General features: G+C 39.6%; 22 non-coding genes across 22 annotated transcripts in view; all 22 read right to left on the reverse strand.

Annotated features, from left to right (window-relative positions):
* Window positions 1-481: 481 nt before the first annotated feature.
* LOC141307083 (5S ribosomal RNA) lies at window positions 482-600 on the reverse strand. The gene has a single exon (XR_012346039.1). It is a non-coding gene; the product is annotated as a 5S ribosomal RNA (ribosomal RNA).
* Window positions 601-1,353: 753 nt separating this feature from the next.
* On the reverse strand, window positions 1,354-1,472 carry LOC141305552 (5S ribosomal RNA). Its single transcript, XR_012344516.1, has one exon. It is a non-coding gene; the product is annotated as a 5S ribosomal RNA (ribosomal RNA).
* Window positions 1,473-1,556: 84 nt separating this feature from the next.
* Window positions 1,557-1,675, reverse strand: LOC141307656 (5S ribosomal RNA). Its single transcript, XR_012346606.1, has one exon. It is a non-coding gene; the product is annotated as a 5S ribosomal RNA (ribosomal RNA).
* A 753-nt stretch (window positions 1,676-2,428) lies between these two features.
* On the reverse strand, window positions 2,429-2,547 carry LOC141307084 (5S ribosomal RNA). The gene has a single exon (XR_012346040.1). It is a non-coding gene; the product is annotated as a 5S ribosomal RNA (ribosomal RNA).
* Window positions 2,548-3,300: 753 nt separating this feature from the next.
* Window positions 3,301-3,419, reverse strand: LOC141307385 (5S ribosomal RNA). The gene has a single exon (XR_012346338.1). It is a non-coding gene; the product is annotated as a 5S ribosomal RNA (ribosomal RNA).
* An 84-nt stretch (window positions 3,420-3,503) lies between these two features.
* On the reverse strand, window positions 3,504-3,622 carry LOC141306538 (5S ribosomal RNA). The gene has a single exon (XR_012345497.1). It is a non-coding gene; the product is annotated as a 5S ribosomal RNA (ribosomal RNA).
* Window positions 3,623-6,110: 2,488 nt separating this feature from the next.
* LOC141306599 (5S ribosomal RNA) lies at window positions 6,111-6,229 on the reverse strand. Its single transcript, XR_012345557.1, has one exon. It is a non-coding gene; the product is annotated as a 5S ribosomal RNA (ribosomal RNA).
* Window positions 6,230-7,030: 801 nt separating this feature from the next.
* On the reverse strand, window positions 7,031-7,149 carry LOC141307773 (5S ribosomal RNA). Its single transcript, XR_012346699.1, has one exon. It is a non-coding gene; the product is annotated as a 5S ribosomal RNA (ribosomal RNA).
* An 84-nt stretch (window positions 7,150-7,233) lies between these two features.
* On the reverse strand, window positions 7,234-7,352 carry LOC141305625 (5S ribosomal RNA). The gene has a single exon (XR_012344589.1). It is a non-coding gene; the product is annotated as a 5S ribosomal RNA (ribosomal RNA).
* An 801-nt stretch (window positions 7,353-8,153) lies between these two features.
* LOC141305608 (5S ribosomal RNA) lies at window positions 8,154-8,272 on the reverse strand. Its single transcript, XR_012344573.1, has one exon. It is a non-coding gene; the product is annotated as a 5S ribosomal RNA (ribosomal RNA).
* A 2,248-nt stretch (window positions 8,273-10,520) lies between these two features.
* LOC141306736 (5S ribosomal RNA) lies at window positions 10,521-10,639 on the reverse strand. Its single transcript, XR_012345693.1, has one exon. It is a non-coding gene; the product is annotated as a 5S ribosomal RNA (ribosomal RNA).
* A 1,470-nt stretch (window positions 10,640-12,109) lies between these two features.
* LOC141306600 (5S ribosomal RNA) lies at window positions 12,110-12,228 on the reverse strand. Its single transcript, XR_012345558.1, has one exon. It is a non-coding gene; the product is annotated as a 5S ribosomal RNA (ribosomal RNA).
* An 801-nt stretch (window positions 12,229-13,029) lies between these two features.
* Window positions 13,030-13,148, reverse strand: LOC141307864 (5S ribosomal RNA). The gene has a single exon (XR_012346789.1). It is a non-coding gene; the product is annotated as a 5S ribosomal RNA (ribosomal RNA).
* Window positions 13,149-13,232: 84 nt separating this feature from the next.
* LOC141305626 (5S ribosomal RNA) lies at window positions 13,233-13,351 on the reverse strand. Its single transcript, XR_012344590.1, has one exon. It is a non-coding gene; the product is annotated as a 5S ribosomal RNA (ribosomal RNA).
* Window positions 13,352-14,152: 801 nt separating this feature from the next.
* LOC141305609 (5S ribosomal RNA) lies at window positions 14,153-14,271 on the reverse strand. The gene has a single exon (XR_012344574.1). It is a non-coding gene; the product is annotated as a 5S ribosomal RNA (ribosomal RNA).
* Window positions 14,272-15,850: 1,579 nt separating this feature from the next.
* Window positions 15,851-15,969, reverse strand: LOC141307987 (5S ribosomal RNA). Its single transcript, XR_012346910.1, has one exon. It is a non-coding gene; the product is annotated as a 5S ribosomal RNA (ribosomal RNA).
* An 84-nt stretch (window positions 15,970-16,053) lies between these two features.
* Window positions 16,054-16,172, reverse strand: LOC141305627 (5S ribosomal RNA). Its single transcript, XR_012344591.1, has one exon. It is a non-coding gene; the product is annotated as a 5S ribosomal RNA (ribosomal RNA).
* A 753-nt stretch (window positions 16,173-16,925) lies between these two features.
* LOC141308000 (5S ribosomal RNA) lies at window positions 16,926-17,044 on the reverse strand. The gene has a single exon (XR_012346924.1). It is a non-coding gene; the product is annotated as a 5S ribosomal RNA (ribosomal RNA).
* An 84-nt stretch (window positions 17,045-17,128) lies between these two features.
* LOC141305628 (5S ribosomal RNA) lies at window positions 17,129-17,247 on the reverse strand. Its single transcript, XR_012344592.1, has one exon. It is a non-coding gene; the product is annotated as a 5S ribosomal RNA (ribosomal RNA).
* Window positions 17,248-18,048: 801 nt separating this feature from the next.
* On the reverse strand, window positions 18,049-18,167 carry LOC141305610 (5S ribosomal RNA). The gene has a single exon (XR_012344575.1). It is a non-coding gene; the product is annotated as a 5S ribosomal RNA (ribosomal RNA).
* Window positions 18,168-19,746: 1,579 nt separating this feature from the next.
* On the reverse strand, window positions 19,747-19,865 carry LOC141308012 (5S ribosomal RNA). The gene has a single exon (XR_012346936.1). It is a non-coding gene; the product is annotated as a 5S ribosomal RNA (ribosomal RNA).
* An 84-nt stretch (window positions 19,866-19,949) lies between these two features.
* Window positions 19,950-20,000, reverse strand: part of LOC141305629 (5S ribosomal RNA) — a 119-nt gene continuing 68 nt past the window's right edge. Inside the window, exon 1 of the ribosomal RNA XR_012344593.1 lies at window positions 19,950-20,000. This exon is cut by the window's right edge and continues 68 nt beyond it. This is a non-coding gene — a ribosomal RNA (5S ribosomal RNA).

Raw genomic sequence — 20,000 nt, forward strand, 5'->3', positions numbered from 1 at the left:
CTTTAAAACAACACGATAAAACGAGGTAAACGCTGTTAAAAGAATACAGTTCATTTGTCCATACCCTAAAAACAGTCCAAGAATCCCAGTGTGTTGATAAGTCCAATGTGAGTGTCCACCGGTGTATATACAATCCACAGAAAGTGTAATCCAAAGTTTGTAGGTGGTGAATGGAAAGGTGAGCTCTAAAATTAGCAACTCCTCAATCCAACAGTTTGGTGACTGTCCTTTGTTTGTCATGCTGCTCTCTTATACAGTTGTACTTCCTGCTTTCTGTCATGTGTCTAGTCACATGGCAGGCCAACCATCCATTTTTTAAAGACACACACTCACTTAAAATGTTAAGAGTAATAAAATGGCCTAAAAAACATGTAAAACACTTAAAACTCTATAATACATTTAAATGATTGTAATAAATAGAGCGGTAAAACACGTCTTTCTAAAAGCCAGCATATTATATAAATAGTGAAGAAAAGGCAAAAGCTTACAGCACCTGGTATTCCCAGGCGGTCTCCCATCCAAGTACTAAGCAGGCCCGACGCTGCTTAGCTTCCGAGATCAGACGAGATCGGGCGCTCTCAGCGCGGTATGGCCGTAAGTGAGGACTGCTCCAAAAAGTGGGCTATTTAAAGATCAGCCTCCGTAAAAGCCAGCATATTATATAAATAGTGAAGAAAAGGCAAAAGCTTACAGCACCTGGTATTCCCAGGCGGTCTCCCATCCAAGTGTAACAATCGGCCTTATCAGCCGAGTTACAAGACTAAAATGGGGTCAGATTTAACTGTGAGAGATGACTAGTGGTTAAAAGAATGAGACATAAAAGAAGATTGGTTTAAATAGATTTGGTTTATTTACAAGGTTCACATAAAAGACTTTAAAACAACACGATAAAACGAGGTAAACGCTGTTAAAAGAATACAGTTCATTTGTCCATACCCTAAAAACAGTCCAAGAATCCCAGTGTGTTGATAAGTCCAATGTGAGTGTCCACCGGTGTATATACAATCCACAGAAAGTGTAATCCAAAGTTTGCAGGTGGTGAATGGAAAGGTGAGCTCTAAAATTAGCAACTCCTCAATCCAACAGTTTGGTGACTGTCCTTTGTTTGTCATGCTGCTCTCTTATACAGTTGTACTTCCTGCTTCCTATCATGTGTCTAGTCACATGGCAGGCCAACCATCCATTTTTTAAAGACACACACTCACTTAAAATGTTAAGAGTAATAAAAGGGCCTAAAAAACATGTAAAACACTTAAAACTCTATAATACATTTAAATGATTGTAATAAATAGAGCGGTAAAACACGTCTTTCTAAAAGCCAGCATTTTAAATAAGTAGTGAAGAAAAGGCAAAAGCTTACAGCACCTGGTATTCCCAGGAGGTCTCCCATCCAAGTACTAAGCAGGCCCGACGCTGCTTAGCTTCCGAGATCAGACGAGATCGGGCGCTCTCAGCGCGGTATGGCCGTAAGCCAGGGCTGCTCCAAAAAGTGGGCTATTTAAAGATCAGCCTCCGTAAAAGCCAGCATATTATATAAATAGTGAAGAAAAGGCAAAAGCTTACAGTACCTGGTATTCCCAGGCGGTCTCCCATCCAAGTACTAAACAGGCCAGACACTGCTTAGCTTCCGAGATCAGACGAGATCGGGCGCTCTCAGCGCGGTATGGCCGTAAGCGAGGGCTGCTCCAAAAAGTGGGCCATTTAAAGATCAGCCTCCGTAAAAGCCAGCATATTATATAAATAGTGAAGAAAAGGCAAAAGCTTACAGCACCTGGTATTCCCAGGCGGTCTCCCATCCAAGTGTAACAATCGGCCTTATCGGCCGAGTTACAAGACTAAAATGGGGTCAGATTTAACTGTGAGAGATGACTAGTGGTTAAAAGAATGAGACATAAAAGAAGATTGGTTTAAATAGATTTGGTTTATTTACAAGGTTCACATAAAAGACTTTAAAACAACACGATAAAACGAGGTAAACGCTGTTAAAAGAATACAGTTCATTTGTCCATACCCTAAAAACAGTCCAAGAATCCCAGTGTGTTGATAAGTCCAATGTGAGTGTCCACCGGTGTATATACAATCCACAGAAAGTGTAATCCAAAGTTTGTAGGTGGTGAATGGAAAGGTGAGCTCTAAAATTAGCAACTCCTCAATCCAACAGTTTGGTGACTGTCCTTTGTTTGTCATGCTGCTCTCTTATACAGTTGTACTTCCTGCTTTCTGTCATGTGTCTAGTCACATGGCAGGCCAACCATCCATTTTTTAAAGACACACACTCACTTAAAATGTTAAGAGTAATAAAATGGCCTAAAAAACATGTAAAACACTTAAAACTCTATAATACATTTAAATGATTGTAATAAATAGAGCGGTAAAACACGTCTTTCTAAAAGCCAGCATATTATATAAATAGTGAAGAAAAGGCAAAAGCTTACAGCACCTGGTATTCCCAGGCGGTCTCCCATCCAAGTACTAAGCAGGCCCGACGCTGCTTAGCTTCCGAGATCAGACGAGATCGGGCGCTCTCAGCGCGGTATGGCCGTAAGTGAGGACTGCTCCAAAAAGTGGGCTATTTAAAGATCAGCCTCCGTAAAAGCCAGCATATTATATAAATAGTGAAGAAAAGGCAAAAGCTTACAGCACCTGGTATTCCCAGGCGGTCTCCCATCCAAGTGTAACAATCGGCCTTATCAGCCGAGTTACAAGACTAAAATGGGGTCAGATTTAACTGTGAGAGATGACTAGTGGTTAAAAGAATGAGACATAAAAGAAGATTGGTTTAAATAGATTTGGTTTATTTACAAGGTTCACATAAAAGACTTTAAAACAACACGATAAAACGAGGTAAACGCTGTTAAAAGAATACAGTTCATTTGTCCATACCCTAAAAACAGTCCAAGAATCCCAGTGTGTTGATAAGTCCAATGTGAGTGTCCACCGGTGTATATACAATCCACAGAAAGTGTAATCCAAAGTTTGCAGGTGGTGAATGGAAAGGTGAGCTCTAAAATTAGCAACTCCTCAATCCAACAGTTTGGTGACTGTCCTTTGTTTGTCATGCTGCTCTCTTATACAGTTGTACTTCCTGCTTCCTATCATGTGTCTAGTCACATGGCAGGCCAACCATCCATTTTTTAAAGACACACACTCACTTAAAATGTTAAGAGTAATAAAATGGCCTAAAAAACATGTAAAACACTTAAAACTCTATAATACATTTAAATGATTGTAATAAATAGAGCGGTAAAACACGTCTTTCTAAAAGCCAGCATTTTAAATAAATAGTGAAGAAAAGGCAAAAGCTTACAGCACCTGGTATTCCCAGGCGGTCTCCCATCCAAGTACTAAGCAGGCCCGACGCTGCTTAGCTTCCGAGATCAGACGAGATCGGGCTCTCTCAGCGCGGTATGGCCGTAAGCCAGGGCTGCTCCAAAAAGTGGGCTATTTAAAGATCAGCCTCCGTAAAAGCCAGCATATTATATAAATAGTGAAGAAAAGGCAAAAGCTTACAGCACCTGGTATTCCCAGGCGGTCTCCCATCCAAGTACTAAACAGGCCCGACGCTGTTTAGCTTCCGAGATCAGACGAGATCGGGCGCTCTCAGCGCGGTATGGCCGTAAGCGAGGGCTGCTCCAAAAAGTGGGCCATTTAAAGATCAGCCTCCGTAAAAGCCAGCATATTATATAAATAGTGAAGAAAAGGCAAAAGCTTACAGCACCTGGTATTCCCAGGCGGTCTCCCATCCAAGTGTAACAATCGGCCTTATCGGCCGAGTTACAAGACTAAAATGGGGTCAGATTTAACTGTGAGAGATGACTAGTGGTTAAAAGAATGAGACATAAAAGAAGATTGGTTTAAATAGATTTGGTTTATTTACAAGGTTCACATAAAAGACTTTAAAACAACACGATAAAACGAGGTAAACGCTGTTAAAAGAATACAGTTCATTTGTCCATACCCTAAAAACAGTCCAAGAATCCCAGTGTGTTGATAAGTCCAATGTGAGTGTCCACCGGTGTATATACAATCCACAGAAAGTGTAATCCAAAGTTTGTAGGTGGTGAATGGAAAGGTGAGCTCTAAAATTAGCAACTCCTCAATCCAACAGTTTGGTGACTGTCCTTTGTTTGTCATGCTGCTCTCTTATACAGTTGTACTTCCTGCTTTCTGTCATGTGTCTAGTCACATGGCAGGCCAACCATCCATTTTTTAAAGACACACACTCACTTAAAATGTTAAGAGTAATAAAATGGCCTAAAAAACATGTAAAACACTTAAAACTCTATAATACATTTAAATGATTGTAATAAATAGAGCGGTAAAACACGTCTTTCTAAAAGCCAGCATATTATATAAATAGTGAAGAAAAGGCAAAAGCTTACAGCACCTGGTATTCCCAGGCGGTCTCCCATCCAAGTGTAACAATCGGCCTTATCGGCCGAGTTACAAGACTAAAATGGGGTCAGATTTAACTGTGAGAGATGACTAGTGGTTAAAAGAATGAGACATAAAAGAAGATTGGTTTAAATAGATTTGGTTTATTTACAAGGTTCACATAAAAGACTTTAAAACAACACGATAAAATGAGGTAAACGCTGTTAAAAGAATACAGTTCATTTGTCCATACCCTAAAAACAGTCCAAGAATCCCAGTGTGTTGATAAGTCCAATGTGAGTATGGCCGTAAGCGAGGGCTGCTCCAAAAAGTGGGCTATTTAAAGATCAGCCTCCGTAAAAGCCAGCATATTATATAAATAGTGAAGAAAAGGCAAAAGCTTACAGCACCTGGTATTCCCAGGCGGTCTCCCATCCAAGTGTAACAATCGGCCTTATCGGCCGAGTTACAAGACTAAAATGGGGTCAGATTTAACTGTGAGAGATGACTAGTGGTTAAAAGAATGAGACATAAAAGAAGATTGGTTTAAATAGATTTGGTTTATTTACAAGGTTCACATAAAAGACTTTAAAACAACACGTTAAAATGAGGTAAACGCTGTTAAAAGAATACAGTTCATTTGTCCATACCCTAAAAACAGTCCAAGAATCCCAGTGTGTTGATAAGTCCAATGTGAGTGTCCACCGGTGTATATACAATCCACAGAAAGTGTAATCCAAAGTTTGCAGGTGGTGAATGGAAAGGTGAGCTCTAAAATTAGCAACTCCTCAATCCAACAGTTTGGTGACTGTCCTTTGTTTGTCATGCTGCTCTCTTATACAGTTGTACTTCCTGCTTCCTGTCATGTGTCTAGTCACATGGCAGGCCAACCATCCATTTTTTAAAGACACACACTCACTTAAAATGTTAAGAGTAATAAAATGGCCTAAAAAACATGTAAAACACTTAAAACTCTATAATACATTTAAATGATTGTAATAAATAGAGCGGTAAAACACGTCTTTCTAAAAGCCAGCATATTATATAAATAGTGAAGAAAAGGCAAAAGCTTACAGCACCTGGTATTCCCAGGCGGTCTCCCATCCAAGTGTAACAATCGGCCTTATCGGCCGAGTTACAAGACTAAAATGGGGTCAGATTTAACTGTGAGAGATGACTAGTGGTTAAAAGAATGAGACATAAAAGAAGATTGGTTTAAATAGATTTGGTTTATTTACAAGGTTCACATAAAAGACTTTAAAACAACACGATAAAACGAGGTAAACGCTGTTAAAAGAATACAGTTCATTTGTCCATACCCTAAAAACAGTCCAAGAATCCCAGTGTGTTGATAAGTCCAATGTGAGTGTCCACCGGTGTATATACAATCCACAGAAAGTGTAATCCAAAGTTTGCAGGTGGTGAATGGAAAGGTGAGCTCTAAAATTAGCAACTCCTCAATCCAACAGTTTGGTGACTGTCCGTTGTATGTCATGCTGCTCTCTTATACAGTTGTACTTCCTGCTTCCTGTCATGTGTCTAGTCACATGGCAGGCCAACCATCCATTTTTTAAAGACACACACTCACTTAAAATGTTAAGAGTAATAAAAGGGCCTAAAAAACATGTAAAACACTTAAAACTCTATAATACATTTAAATGATTGTAATAAATAGAGCGGTAAAACACGTCTTTCTAAAAGCCAGCATATTAAATAAATAGTGAAGAAAAGGCAAAAGCTTACAGCACCTGGTATTCCCAGGCGGTCTCCCACCCAAGTACTAAGCAGGCCCGACGCTGCTTAGCTTCCGAGATCAGACGAGATCGGGCGCTCTCAGCGCGGTATGGCCGTAAGCGAGGGCTGCTCCAAAAAGTGGGCTATTTAAAGATCAGCCTCCGTAAAAGCCAGCATATTATATAAATAGTGAAGAAAAGGCAAAAGCTTACAGCACCTGGTATTCCCAGGCGGTCTCCCATAAAAGTGTAACAATCGGCCTTATCAGCCGAGTTACAAGACTAAAATGGGGTCCGATTTAACTGTGAGAGATGACTAGTGGTTAAAAGAATGAGACATAAAAGAAAATTGGTTTAAATAGATTTGGTGTATTTACAAGGTTCACATAAAAGACTTTAAAACAACACGATAAAACTAGGTAAACTCTGTTAAAAGAATACAGTTCATTTGTCCATACCCTAAAAACAGGTAAACTCTGTTAAAAGAATACAGTTCATTTGTCCATACCCTAAAAACAGTCCAAGAACCCCAGTGTGTTGATAAGTCCAATGTGAGTGTCCACCAGTGTATATACAATCCACAGAAAGTGTAATCCAAAGTTTGCAGGTGGTGAATGGAAAGGTGAGCTCTAAAATTAGCAACTCCTCAATCCAACAGTTTGGTGACTGTCCTTTGTTTGTCATGCTGCTCTCTTATACAGTTGTACTTCCTGCTTCCTGTCATGTGTCTAGTCACATGACAGGCCAACCATCCATTTATTAAAGACACATACACTTAAAATGTTAAGAGTAATAAAATGGCCTAAAAAACATGTAAAACACTTAAAACTCTATAATACATGTAAATGATTGTAATAAATAGAGCGGTAAAACACGTCTTTCTAAAAGCCAGCATATTATATAAATAGTGAAGAAAAGGCAAAAGCTTACAGCACCTGGTATTCCCAGGCGGTCTCCCATCCAAGTACTAACCAGGCCCGACGCTGCTTAGCTTCCGAGATCAGATGAGATCGGGCGCTCTCAGCGCGGTATGGCCATAAGCGAGGGCTGCTCCAAAAAGTGGGCTATTTAAAGATCAGCCTCCGTAAAAGCCAGCATATTATATAAATAGTGAAGAAAAGGCAAAAGCTTACAGCACCTGGTATTCCCAGGCGGTCTCCCATCCAAGTACTAACCAGGCCCGACGCTGCTTAGCTTCCGAGATCAGACGAGATCGGGCGCTCTCAGCGCGGTATTGCCATAAGCTAGGGCTGCTTCAAAAAGTGGGCTATTTAAAGATCAGCCTCCGTAAAAGCCAGCATATTATATAAATAGTGAAGAAAAGGCAAAAGCTTACAGCACCTGGTATTCCCAGGCGGTCTCCCATAAAAGTGTAACAATCGGCCTTATCAGCCGAGTTACAAGACTAAAATGGGGTCCGATTTAACTGTGAGAGATGACTAGTGGTTAAAAGAATGAGACATAAAAGAAAATTGGTTTAAATAGATTTGGTGTATTTACAAGGTTCACATAAAAGACTTTAAAACAACACGATAAAACTAGGTAAACTCTGTTAAAAGAATACAGTTCATTTGTCCATACCCTAAAAACAGGTAAACTCTGTTAAAAGAATACAGTTCATTTGTCCATACCCTAAAAACAGTCCAAGAACCCCAGTGTGTTGATAAGTCCAATGTGAGTGTCCACCAGTGTATATACAATCCACAGAAAGTGTAATCCAAAGTTTGCAGGTGGTGAATGGAAAGGTGAGCTCTAAAATTAGCAACTCCTCAATCCAACAGTTTGGTGACTGTCCTTTGTTTGTCATGCTGCTCTCTTATACAGTTGTACTTCCTGCTTCCTGTCATGTGTCTAGTCACATGACAGGCCAACCATCCATTTATTAAAGACACATACACTTAAAATGTTAAGAGTAATAAAATGGCCTAAAAAACATGTAAAACACTTAAAACTCTATAATACATGTAAATGATTGTAATAAATAGAGCGGTAAAACACGTCTTTCTAAAAGCCAGCATATTATATAAATAGTGAAGAAAAGGCAAAAGCTTACAGCACCTGGTATTCCCAGGCGGTCTCCCATCCAAGTACTAACCAGGCCCGACGCTGCTTAGCTTCCGAGATCAGACGAGATCGGGCGCTCTCAGCACGGTATGGCCATAAGCGAGAGCTGCTCCAAAAAGTGGGCTATTTAAAGATCAGCCTCCGTAAAAGCCAGCATATTATATAAATAGTGAAGAAAAGGCAAAAGCTTACAGCACCTGGTATTCCCAGTCCAAGAACCCCAGTGTGTTGATAAGTCCAATGTGAGTGTCCACCAGTGTATATACAATCCACAGAAAGTGTAATCCAAAGTTTGCAGGTGGTGAATGGAAAGGTGAGCTCTAAAATTAGCAACTCCTCAATCCAACAGTTTGGTGACTGTCCTTTGTTTGTCATGCTGCTCTCTTATACAGTTGTACTTCCTGCTTCCTGTCATGTGTCTAGTCACATGACAGGCCAACCATCCATTTATTAAAGACACATACACTTAAAATGTTAAGAGTAATAAAATGGCCTAAAAAACATGTAAAACACTTAAAACTCTATAATACTTTTAAATGATTGTAATAAATAGAGCGGTAAAACACGTCTTTCTAAAAGCCAGCATATTATATAAATAGTGAAGAAAAGGCAAAAGCTTACAGCACCTGGTATTCCCAGGCGGTCTCCCATCCAAGTGTAACAATCGGCCTTATCGGCCGAGTTACAAGACTAAAATGGGGTCAGAATTAACTGTGAGAGATGACTAGTGGTTAAAAGAATGAGACATAAAAGAAGATTGGTTTAAATAGATTTGGTTTATTTACAAGGTTCACATAAAAGACTTTAAAACAACACGATAAAATGAGGTAAACGCTGTTAAAAGAATACAGTTCATTTGTCCATACCCTAAAAACAGTCCAAGAATCCCAGTGTGTTGATAAGTCCAATGTGAGTATGGCCGTAAGCGAGGGCTGCTCCAAAAAGTGGGCTATTTAAAGATCAGCCTCCGTAAAAGCCAGCATATTATATAAATAGTGAAGAAAAGGCAAAAGCTTACAGCACCTGGTATTCCCAGGCGGTCTCCCATCCAAGTGTAACAATCGGCCTTATCGGCCGAGTTACAAGACTAAAATGGGGTCAGATTTAACTGTGAGAGATGACTAGTGGTTAAAAGAATGAGACATAAAAGAAGATTGGTTTAAATAGATTTGGTTTATTTACAAGGTTCACATAAAAGACTTTAAAACAACACGTTAAAATGAGGTAAACGCTGTTAAAAGAATACAGTTCATTTGTCCATACCCTAAAAACAGTCCAAGAATCCCAGTGTGTTGATAAGTCCAATGTGAGTGTCCACCGGTGTATATACAATCCACAGAAAGTGTAATCCAAAGTTTGCAGGTGGTGAATGGAAAGGTGAGCTCTAAAATTAGCAACTCCTCAATCCAACAGTTTGGTGACTGTCCTTTGTTTGTCATGCTGCTCTCTTATACAGTTGTACTTCCTGCTTCCTGTCATGTGTCTAGTCACATGGCAGGCCAACCATCCATTTTTTAAAGACACACACTCACTTAAAATGTTAAGAGTAATAAAATGGCCTAAAAAACATGTAAAACACTTAAAACTCTATAATACATTTAAATGATTGTAATAAATAGAGCGGTAAAACACGTCTTTCTAAAAGCCAGCATATTATATAAATAGTGAAGAAAAGGCAAAAGCTTACAGCACCTGGTATTCCCAGGCGGTCTCCCATCCAAGTGTAACAATCGGCCTTATCGGCCGAGTTACAAGACTAAAATGGGGTCAGATTTAACTGTGAGAGATGACTAGTGGTTAAAAGAATGAGACATAAAAGAAGATTGGTTTAAATAGATTTGGTTTATTTACAAGGTTCACATAAAAGACTTTAAAACAACACGATAAAACGAGGTAAACGCTGTTAAAAGAATACAGTTCATTTGTCCATACCCTAAAAACAGTCCAAGAATCCCAGTGTGTTGATAAGTCCAATGTGAGTGTCCACCGGTGTATATACAATCCACAGAAAGTGTAATCCAAAGTTTGCAGGTGGTGAATGGAAAGGTGAGCTCTAAAATTAGCAACTCCTCAATCCAACAGTTTGGTGACTGTCCGTTGTATGTCATGCTGCTCTCTTATACAGTTGTACTTCCTGCTTCCTGTCATGTGTCTAGTCACATGGCAGGCCAACCATCCATTTTTTAAAGACACACACTCACTTAAAATGTTAAGAGTAATAAAAGGGCCTAAAAAACATGTAAAACACTTAAAACTCTATAATACATTTAAATGATTGTAATAAATAGAGCGGTAAAACACGTCTTTCTAAAAGCCAGCATATTAAATAAATAGTGAAGAAAAGGCAAAAGCTTACAGCACCTGGTATTCCCAGGCGGTCTCCCACCCAAGTACTAAGCAGGCCCGACGCTGCTTAGCTTCCGAGATCAAACGAGATCGGGCGCTCTCAGCGCGGTATGGCCGTAAGCGAGGGCTGCTCCAAAAAGTGGGCTATTTAAAGATCAGCCTCCGTAAAAGCCAGCATATTATATAAATAGTGAAGAAAAGGCAAAAGCTTACAGCACCTGGTATTCCCAGGCGGTCTCCCATAAAAGTGTAACAATCGGCCTTATCAGCCGAGTTACAAGACTAAAATGGGGTCCGATTTAACTGTGAGAGATGACTAGTGGTTAAAAGAATGAGACATAAAAGAAAATTGGTTTAAATAGATTTGGTGTATTTACAAGGTTCACATAAAAGACTTTAAAACAACACGATAAAACTAGGTAAACTCTGTTAAAAGAATACAGTTCATTTGTCCATACCCTAAAAACAGGTAAACTCTGTTAAAAGAATACAGTTCATTTGTCCATACCCTAAAAACAGTCCAAGAACCCCAGTGTGTTGATAAGTCCAATGTGAGTGTCCACCAGTGTATATACAATCCACAGAAAGTGTAATCCAAAGTTTGCAGGTGGTGAATGGAAAGGTGAGCTCTAAAATTAGCAACTCCTCAATCCAACAGTTTGGTGACTGTCCTTTGTTTGTCATGCTGCTCTCTTATACAGTTGTACTTCCTGCTTCCTGTCATGTGTCTAGTCACATGACAGGCCAACCATCCATTTATTAAAGACACATACACTTAAAATGTTAAGAGTAATAAAATGGCCTAAAAAACATGTAAAACACTTAAAACTCTATAATACATGTAAATGATTGTAATAAATAGAGCGGTAAAACACGTCTTTCTAAAAGCCAGCATATTATATAAATAGTGAAGAAAAGGCAAAAGCTTACAGCACCTGGTATTCCCAGGCGGTCTCCCATCCAAGTGTAACAATCGGCCTTATCGGCCGAGTTACAAGACTAAAATGGGGTCAGATTTAACTGTGAGAGATGACTAGTGGTTAAAAGAATGAGACATAAAAGAAGATTGGTTTAAATAGATTTGGTTTATTTACAAGGTTCACATAAAAGACTTTAAAACAACACGATAAAACGAGGTAAACGCTGTTAAAAGAATACAGTTCATTTGTCCATACCCTAAAAACAGTCCAAGAATCCCAGTGTGTTGATAAGTCCAATGTGAGTGTCCACCGGTGTATATACAATCCACAGAAAGTGTAATCCAAAGTTTGCAGGTGGTGAATGGAAAGGTGAGCTCTAAAATTAGCAACTCCTCAATCCAACAGTTTGGTGACTGTCCGTTGTATGTCATGCTGCTCTCTTATACAGTTGTACTTCCTGCTTCCTGTCATGTGTCTAGTCACATGGCAGGCCAACCATCCATTTTTTAAAGACACACACTCACTTAAAATGTTAAGAGTAATAAAAGGGCCTAAAAAACATGTAAAACACTTAAAACTCTATAATACATTTAAATGATTGTAATAAATAGAGCGGTAAAACACGTCTTTCTAAAAGCCAGCATATTAAATAAATAGTGAAGAAAAGGCAAAAGCTTACAGCACCTGGTATTCCCAGGCGGTCTCCCACCCAAGTACTAAGCAGGCCCGACGCTGCTTAGCTTCCGAGATCAGACGAGATCGGGCGCTCTCAGCGCGGTATGGCCGTAAGCGAGGGCTGCTCCAAAAAGTGGGCTATTTAAAGATCAGCCTCCGTAAAAGCCAGCATATTATATAAATAGTGAAGAAAAGGCAAAAGCTTACAGCACCTGGTATTCCCAGGCGGTCTCCCATAAAAGTGTAACAATCGGCCTTATCAGCCGAGTTACAAGACTAAAATGGGGTCCGATTTAACTGTGAGAGATGACTAGTGGTTAAAAGAATGAGACATAAAAGAAAATTGGTTTAAATAGATTTGGTGTATTTACAAGGTTCACATAAAAGACTTTAAAACAACACAATAAAACTAGGTAAACTCTGTTAAAAGAATACAGTTCATTTGTCCATACCCTAAAAACAGGTAAACTCTGTTAAAAGAATACAGTTCATTTGTCCATACCCTAAAAACAGTCCAAGAACCCCAGTGTGTTGATAAGTCCAATGTGAGTGTCCACCAGTGTATATACAATCCACAGAAAGTGTAATCCAAAGTTTGCAGGTGGTGAATGGAAAGGTGAGCTCTAAAATTAGCAACTCCTCAATCCAACAGTTTGGTGACTGTCCTTTGTTTGTCATGCTGCTCTCTTATACAGTTGTACTTCCTGCTTCCTGTCATGTGTCTAGTCACATGACAGGCCAACCATCCATTTATTAAAGACACATACACTTAAAATGTTAAGAGTAATAAAATGGCCTAAAAAACATGTAAAACACTTAAAACTCTATAATACATGTAAATGATTGTAATAAATAGAGCGGTAAAACACGTCTTTCTAAAAGCCAGCATATTATATAAATAGTGAAGAAAAGGCAAAAGCTTACAGCACCTGGTATTCCCAGGCGGTCTCCCATCCAAGTACTAACCAGGCCCGACGCTGCTTAGCTTCCGAGATCAGATGAGATCGGGCGCTCTCAGCGCGGTATGGCCATAAGCGAGGGCTGCTCCAAAAAGTGGGCTATTTAAAGATCAGCCTCCGTAAAAGCCAGCATATTATATAAATAGTGAAGAAAAGGCAAAAGCTTACAGCACCTGGTATTCCCAGGCGGTCTCCCATCCAAGTACTAACCAGGCCCGACGCTGCTTAGCTTCCGAGATCAGACGAGATCGGGCGCTCTCAGCGCGGTATTGCCATAAGCTAGGGCTGCTTCAAAAAGTGGGCTATTTAAAGATCAGCCTCCGTAAAAGCCAGCATATTATATAAATAGTGAAGAAAAGGCAAAAGCTTACAGCACCTGGTATTCCCAGGCGGTCTCCCATAAAAGTGTAACAATCGGCCTTATCAGCCGAGTTACAAGACTAAAATGGGGTCCGATTTAACTGTGAGAGATGACTAGTGGTTAAAAGAATGAGACATAAAAGAAAATTGGTTTAAATAGATTTGGTGTATTTACAAGGTTCACATAAAAGACTTTAAAACAACACGATAAAACTAGGTAAACTCTGTTAAAAGAATACAGTTCATTTGTCCATACCCTAAAAACAGGTAAACTCTGTTAAAAGAATACAGTTCATTTGTCCATACCCTAAAAACAGTCCAAGAACCCCAGTGTGTTGATAAGTCCAATGTGAGTGTCCACCAGTGTATATACAATCCACAGAAAGTGTAATCCAAAGTTTGCAGGTGGTGAATGGAAAGGTGAGCTCTAAAATTAGCAACTCCTCAATCCAACAGTTTGGTGACTGTCCTTTGTTTGTCATGCTGCTCTCTTATACAGTTGTACTTCCTGCTTCCTGTCATGTGTCTAGTCACATGACAGGCCAACCATCCATTTATTAAAGACACATACACTTAAAATGTTAAGAGTAATAAAATGGCCTAAAAAACATGTAAAACACTTAAAACTCTATAATACATGTAAATGATTGTAATAAATAGAGCGGTAAAACACGTCTTTCTAAAAGCCAGCATATTATATAAATAGTGAAGAAAAGGCAAAAGCTTACAGCACCTGGTATTCCCAGGCGGTCTCCCATCCAAGTACTAACCAGGCCCGACGCTGCTTAGCTTCCGAGATCAGACGAGATCGGGCGCTCTCAGCACGGTATGGCCATAAGCGAGAGCTGCTCCAAAAAGTGGGCTATTTAAAGATCAGCCTCCGTAAAAGCCAGCATATTATATAAATAGTGAAGAAAAGGCAAAAGCTTACAGCACCTGGTATTCCCAGTCCAAGAACCCCAGTGTGTTGATAAGTCCAATGTGAGTGTCCACCAGTGTATATACAATCCACAGAAAGTGTAATCCAAAGTTTGCAGGTGGTGAATGGAAAGGTGAGCTCTAAAATTAGCAACTCCTCAATCCAACAGTTTGGTGACTGTCCTTTGTTTGTCATGCTGCTCTCTTATACAGTTGTACTTCCTGCTTCCTGTCATGTGTCTAGTCACATGACAGGCCAACCATCCATTTATTAAAGACACATACACTTAAAATGTTAAGAGTAATAAAATGGCCTAAAAAACATGTAAAACACTTAAAACTCTATAATACTTTTAAATGATTGTAATAAATAGAGCGGTAAAACACGTCTTTCTAAAAGCCAGCATATTATATAAATAGTGAAGAAAAGGCAAAAGCTTACAGCACCTGGTATTCCCAGGCGGTCTCCCATCCAAGTGTAACAATCGGCCTTATCGGCCGAGTTACAAGACTAAAATGGGGTCAGATTTAACTGTGAGAGATGACTAGTGGTTAAAAGAATGAGACATAAAAGAAGATTGGTTTAAATAGATTTGGTTTATTTACAAGGTTCACATAAAAGACTTTAAAACAACACGATAAAATGAGGTAAACGCTGTTAAAAGAATACAGTTCATTTGTCCATACCCTAAAAACAGTCCAAGAATCCCAGTGTGTTGATAAGTCCAATGTGAGTATGGCCGTAAGCGAGGGCTGCTCCAAAAAGTGGGCTATTTAAAGATCAGCCTCCGTAAAAGCCAGCATATTATATAAATAGTGAAGAAAAGGCAAAAGCTTACAGCACCTGGTATTCCCAGGCGGTCTCCCATCCAAGTGTAACAATCGGCCTTATCGGCCGAGTTACAAGACTAAAATGGGGTCAGATTTAACTGTGAGAGATGACTAGTGGTTAAAAGAATGAGACATAAAAGAAGATTGGTTTAAATAGATTTGGTTTATTTACAAGGTTCACATAAAAGACTTTAAAACAACACGTTAAAATGAGGTAAACGCTGTTAAAAGAATACAGTTCATTTGTCCATACCCTAAAAACAGTCCAAGAATCCCAGTGTGTTGATAAGTCCAATGTGAGTGTCCACCGGTGTATATACAATCCACAGAAAGTGTAATCCAAAGTTTGCAGGTGGTGAATGGAAAGGTGAGCTCTAAAATTAGCAACTCCTCAATCCAACAGTTTGGTGACTGTCCTTTGTTTGTCATGCTGCTCTCTTATACAGTTGTACTTCCTGCTTCCTGTCATGTGTCTAGTCACATGGCAGGCCAACCATCCATTTTTTAAAGACACACACTCACTTAAAATGTTAAGAGTAATAAAATGGCCTAAAAAACATGTAAAACACTTAAAACTCTATAATACATTTAAATGATTGTAATAAATAGAGCGGTAAAACACGTCTTTCTAAAAGCCAGCATATTATATAAATAGTGAAGAAAAGGCAAAAGCTTACAGCACCTGGTATTCCCAGGCGGTCTCCCATCCAAGTACTAACCAGGCCCGACGCTGCTTAGCTTCCGAGATCAGATGAGATCGGGCGCTCTCAGCGCGGTATGGCCATAAGCGAGGGCTGTTCCAAAAAGTGGGCTATTTAAAGATCAGCCTCCGTAAAAGCCAGCATATTATATAAATAGTGAAGAAAAGGCAAAAGCTTACAGCACCTGGTATTCCCAGGCGGTCTCCCATCCAAGTACTAACCAGGCCCGACGCTGCTTAGCTTCCGAGATCAGACGAGATCGGGCGCTCTCAGCGCGGTATTGCCATAAGCTAGGGCTGCTTCAAAAAGTGGGCTATTTAAAGATCAGCCTCCGTAAAAGCCAGCATATTATATAAATAGTGAAGAAAAGGCAAAAGCTTACAGCACCTGGTATTCCCAGGCGGTCTCCCATAAAAGTGTAACAATCGGCCTTATCAGCCGAGTTACAAGACTAAAATGGGGTCAGATTTAACTGTGAGAGATGACTAGTGGTTAAAAGAATGAGACATAAAAGAAGATTGGTTTAAATAGATTTGGTGTATTTACAAGGTTCACATAAAAGACTTTAAAACAACACGATAAAACTAGGTAAACGCTGTTAAAAGAATACAGTTCATTTGTCCATACCCTAAAAACAGTCCAAGAATCCCAGTGTGTTGATAAGTCCAATGTGAGTGTCCACCGGTGTATATACAATCCACAGAAAGTGTAATCCAAAGTTTGCAGGTGGTGAATGGAAAGGTGAGCTCTAAAATTAGCAACTCCTCAATCCAACAGTTTGGTGACTGTCCTTTGTTTGTCATGCTGCTCTCTTATACAGTTGTACTTCCTGCTTTCTGTCATGTGTCTAGTCACATGGCAGGCCAACCATCCATTTTTTAAAGACACACACTCACTTAAAATGTTAAGAGTAATAAAATGGCCTAAAAAACATGTAAAACACTTAAAACTCTATAATACATTTAAATGATTGTAATAAATAGAGCGGTAAAACACGTCTTTCTAAAAGCCAGCATATTATATAAATAGTGAAGAAAAGGCAAAAGCTTACAGCACCTGGTATTCCCAGGCGGTCTCCCATCCAAGTACTAACCAGGCCCGACGCTGCTTAGCTTCCGAGATCAGATGAGATCGGGCGCTCTCAGCGCGGTATGGCCATAAGCGAGGGCTGCTCCAAAAAGTGGGCTATTTAAAGATCAGCCTCCGTAAAAGCCAGCATATTATATAAATAGTGAAGAAAAGGCAAAAGCTTACAGCACCTGGTATTCCCAGGCGGTCTCCCATCCAAGTACTAACCAGGCCCGACGCTGCTTAGCTTCCGAGATCAGACGAGATCGGGCGCTCTCAGCGCGGTATTGCCATAAGCTAGGGCTGCTTCAAAAAGTGGGCTATTTAAAGATCAGCCTCCGTAAAAGCCAGCATATTATATAAATAGTGAAGAAAAGGCAAAAGCTTACAGCACCTGGTATTCCCAGGCGGTCTCCCATAAAAGTGTAACAATCGGCCTTATCAGCCGAGTTACAAGACTAAAATGGGGTCCGATTTAACTGTGAGAGATGACTAGTGGTTAAAAGAATGAGACATAAAAGAAAATTGGTTTAAATAGATTTGGTGTATTTACAAGGTTCACATAAAAGACTTTAAAACAACACGATAAAACTAGGTAAACTCTGTTAAAAGAATACAGTTCATTTGTCCATACCCTAAAAACAGGTAAACTCTGTTAAAAGAATACAGTTCATTTGTCCATACCCTAAAAACAGTCCAAGAACCCCAGTGTGTTGATAAGTCCAATGTGAGTGTCCACCAGTGTATATACAATCCACAGAAAGTGTAATCCAAAGTTTGCAGGTGGTGAATGGAAAGGTGAGCTCTAAAATTAGCAACTCCTCAATCCAACAGTTTGGTGACTGTCCTTTGTTTGTCATGCTGCTCTCTTATACAGTTGTACTTCCTGCTTCCTGTCATGTGTCTAGTCACATGACAGGCCAACCATCCATTTATTAAAGACACATACACTTAAAATGTTAAGAGTAATAAAATGGCCTAAAAAACATGTAAAACACTTAAAACTCTATAATACATGTAAATGATTGTAATAAATAGAGCGGTAAAACACGTCTTTCTAAAAGCCAGCATATTATATAAATAGTGAAGAAAAGGCAAAAGCTTACAGCACCTGGTATTCCCAGGCGGTCTCCCATCCAAGTACTAACCAGGCCCGACGCTGCTTAGCTTCCGAGATCAGACGAGATCGGGCGCTCTCAGCACGGTATGGCCATAAGCGAGAGCTGCTCCAAAAAGTGGGCTATTTAAAGATCAGCCTCCGTAAAAGCCAGCATATTATATAAATAGTGAAGAAAAGGCAAAAGCTTACAGCACCTGGTATTCCCAGTCCAAGAACCCCAGTGTGTTGATAAGTCCAATGTGAGTGTCCACCAGTGTATATACAATCCACAGAAAGTGTAATCCAAAGTTTGCAGGTGGTGAATGGAAAGGTGAGCTCTAAAATTAGCAACTCCTCAATCCAACAGTTTGGTGACTGTCCTTTGTTTGTCATGCTGCTCTCTTATACAGTTGTACTTCCTGCTTCCTGTCATGTGTCTAGTCACATGACAGGCCAACCATCCATTTATTAAAGACACATACACTTAAAATGTTAAGAGTAATAAAATGGCCTAAAAAACATGTAAAACACTTAAAACTCTATAATACTTTTAAATGATTGTAATAAATAGAGCGGTAAAACACGTCTTTCTAAAAGCCAGCATATTATATAAATAGTGAAGAAAAGGCAAAAGCTTACAGCACCTGGTATTCCCAGGCGGTCTCCCATCCAAGTGTAACAATCGGCCTTATCGGCCGAGTTACAAGACTAAAATGGGGTCAGATTTAACTGTGAGAGATGACTAGTGGTTAAAAGAATGAGACATAAAAGAAGATTGGTTTAAATAGATTTGGTTTATTTACAAGGTTCACATAAAAGACTTTAAAACAACACGATAAAATGAGGTAAACGCTGTTAAAAGAATACAGTTCATTTGTCCATACCCTAAAAACAGTCCAAGAATCCCAGTGTGTTGATAAGTCCAATGTGAGTATGGCCGTAAGCGAGGGCTGCTCCAAAAAGTGGGCTATTTAAAGATCAGCCTCCGTAAAAGCCAGCATATTATATAAATAGTGAAGAAAAGGCAAAAGCTTACAGCACCTGGTATTCCCAGGCGGTCTCCCATCCAAGTGTAACAATCGGCCTTATCGGCCGAGTTACAAGACTAAAATGGGGTCAGATTTAACTGTGAGAGATGACTAGTGGTTAAAAGAATGAGACATAAAAGAAGATTGGTTTAAATAGATTTGGTTTATTTACAAGGTTCACATAAAAGACTTTAAAACAACACGTTAAAATGAGGTAAACGCTGTTAAAAGAATACAGTTCATTTGTCCATACCCTAAAAACAGTCCAAGAATCCCAGTGTGTTGATAAGTCCAATGTGAGTGTCCACCGGTGTATATACAATCCACAGAAAGTGTAATCCAAAGTTTGCAGGTGGTGAATGGAAAGGTGAGCTCTAAAATTAGCAACTCCTCAATCCAACAGTTTGGTGACTGTCCTTTGTTTGTCATGCTGCTCTCTTATACAGTTGTACTTCCTGCTTCCTGTCATGTGTCTAGTCACATGGCAGGCCAACCATCCATTTTTTAAAGACACACACTCACTTAAAATGTTAAGAGTAATAAAATGGCCTAAAAAACATGTAAAACACTTAAAACTCTATAATACATTTAAATGATTGTAATAAATAGAGCGGTAAAACACGTCTTTCTAAAAGCCAGCATATTATATAAATAGTGAAGAAAAGGCAAAAGCTTACAGCACCTGGTATTCCCAGGCGGTCTCCCATCCAAGTACTAACCAGGCCCGACGCTGCTTAGCTTCCGAGATCAGATGAGATCGGGCGCTCTCAGCGCGGTATGGCCATAAGCGAGGGCTGCTCCAAAAAGTGGGCTATTTAAAGATCAGCCTCCGTAAAAGCCAGCATATTATATAAATAGTGAAGAAAAGGCAAAAGCTTACAGCACCTGGTATTCCCAGGCGGTCTCCCATCCAAGTACTAACCA

This window comes from Garra rufa, unplaced genomic scaffold (assembly GCF_049309525.1).
Source record: "Garra rufa unplaced genomic scaffold, GarRuf1.0 hap1_unplaced_002, whole genome shotgun sequence".
In the NCBI taxonomy this organism is placed as follows: Eukaryota; Metazoa; Chordata; class Actinopteri; order Cypriniformes; family Cyprinidae; genus Garra; species Garra rufa.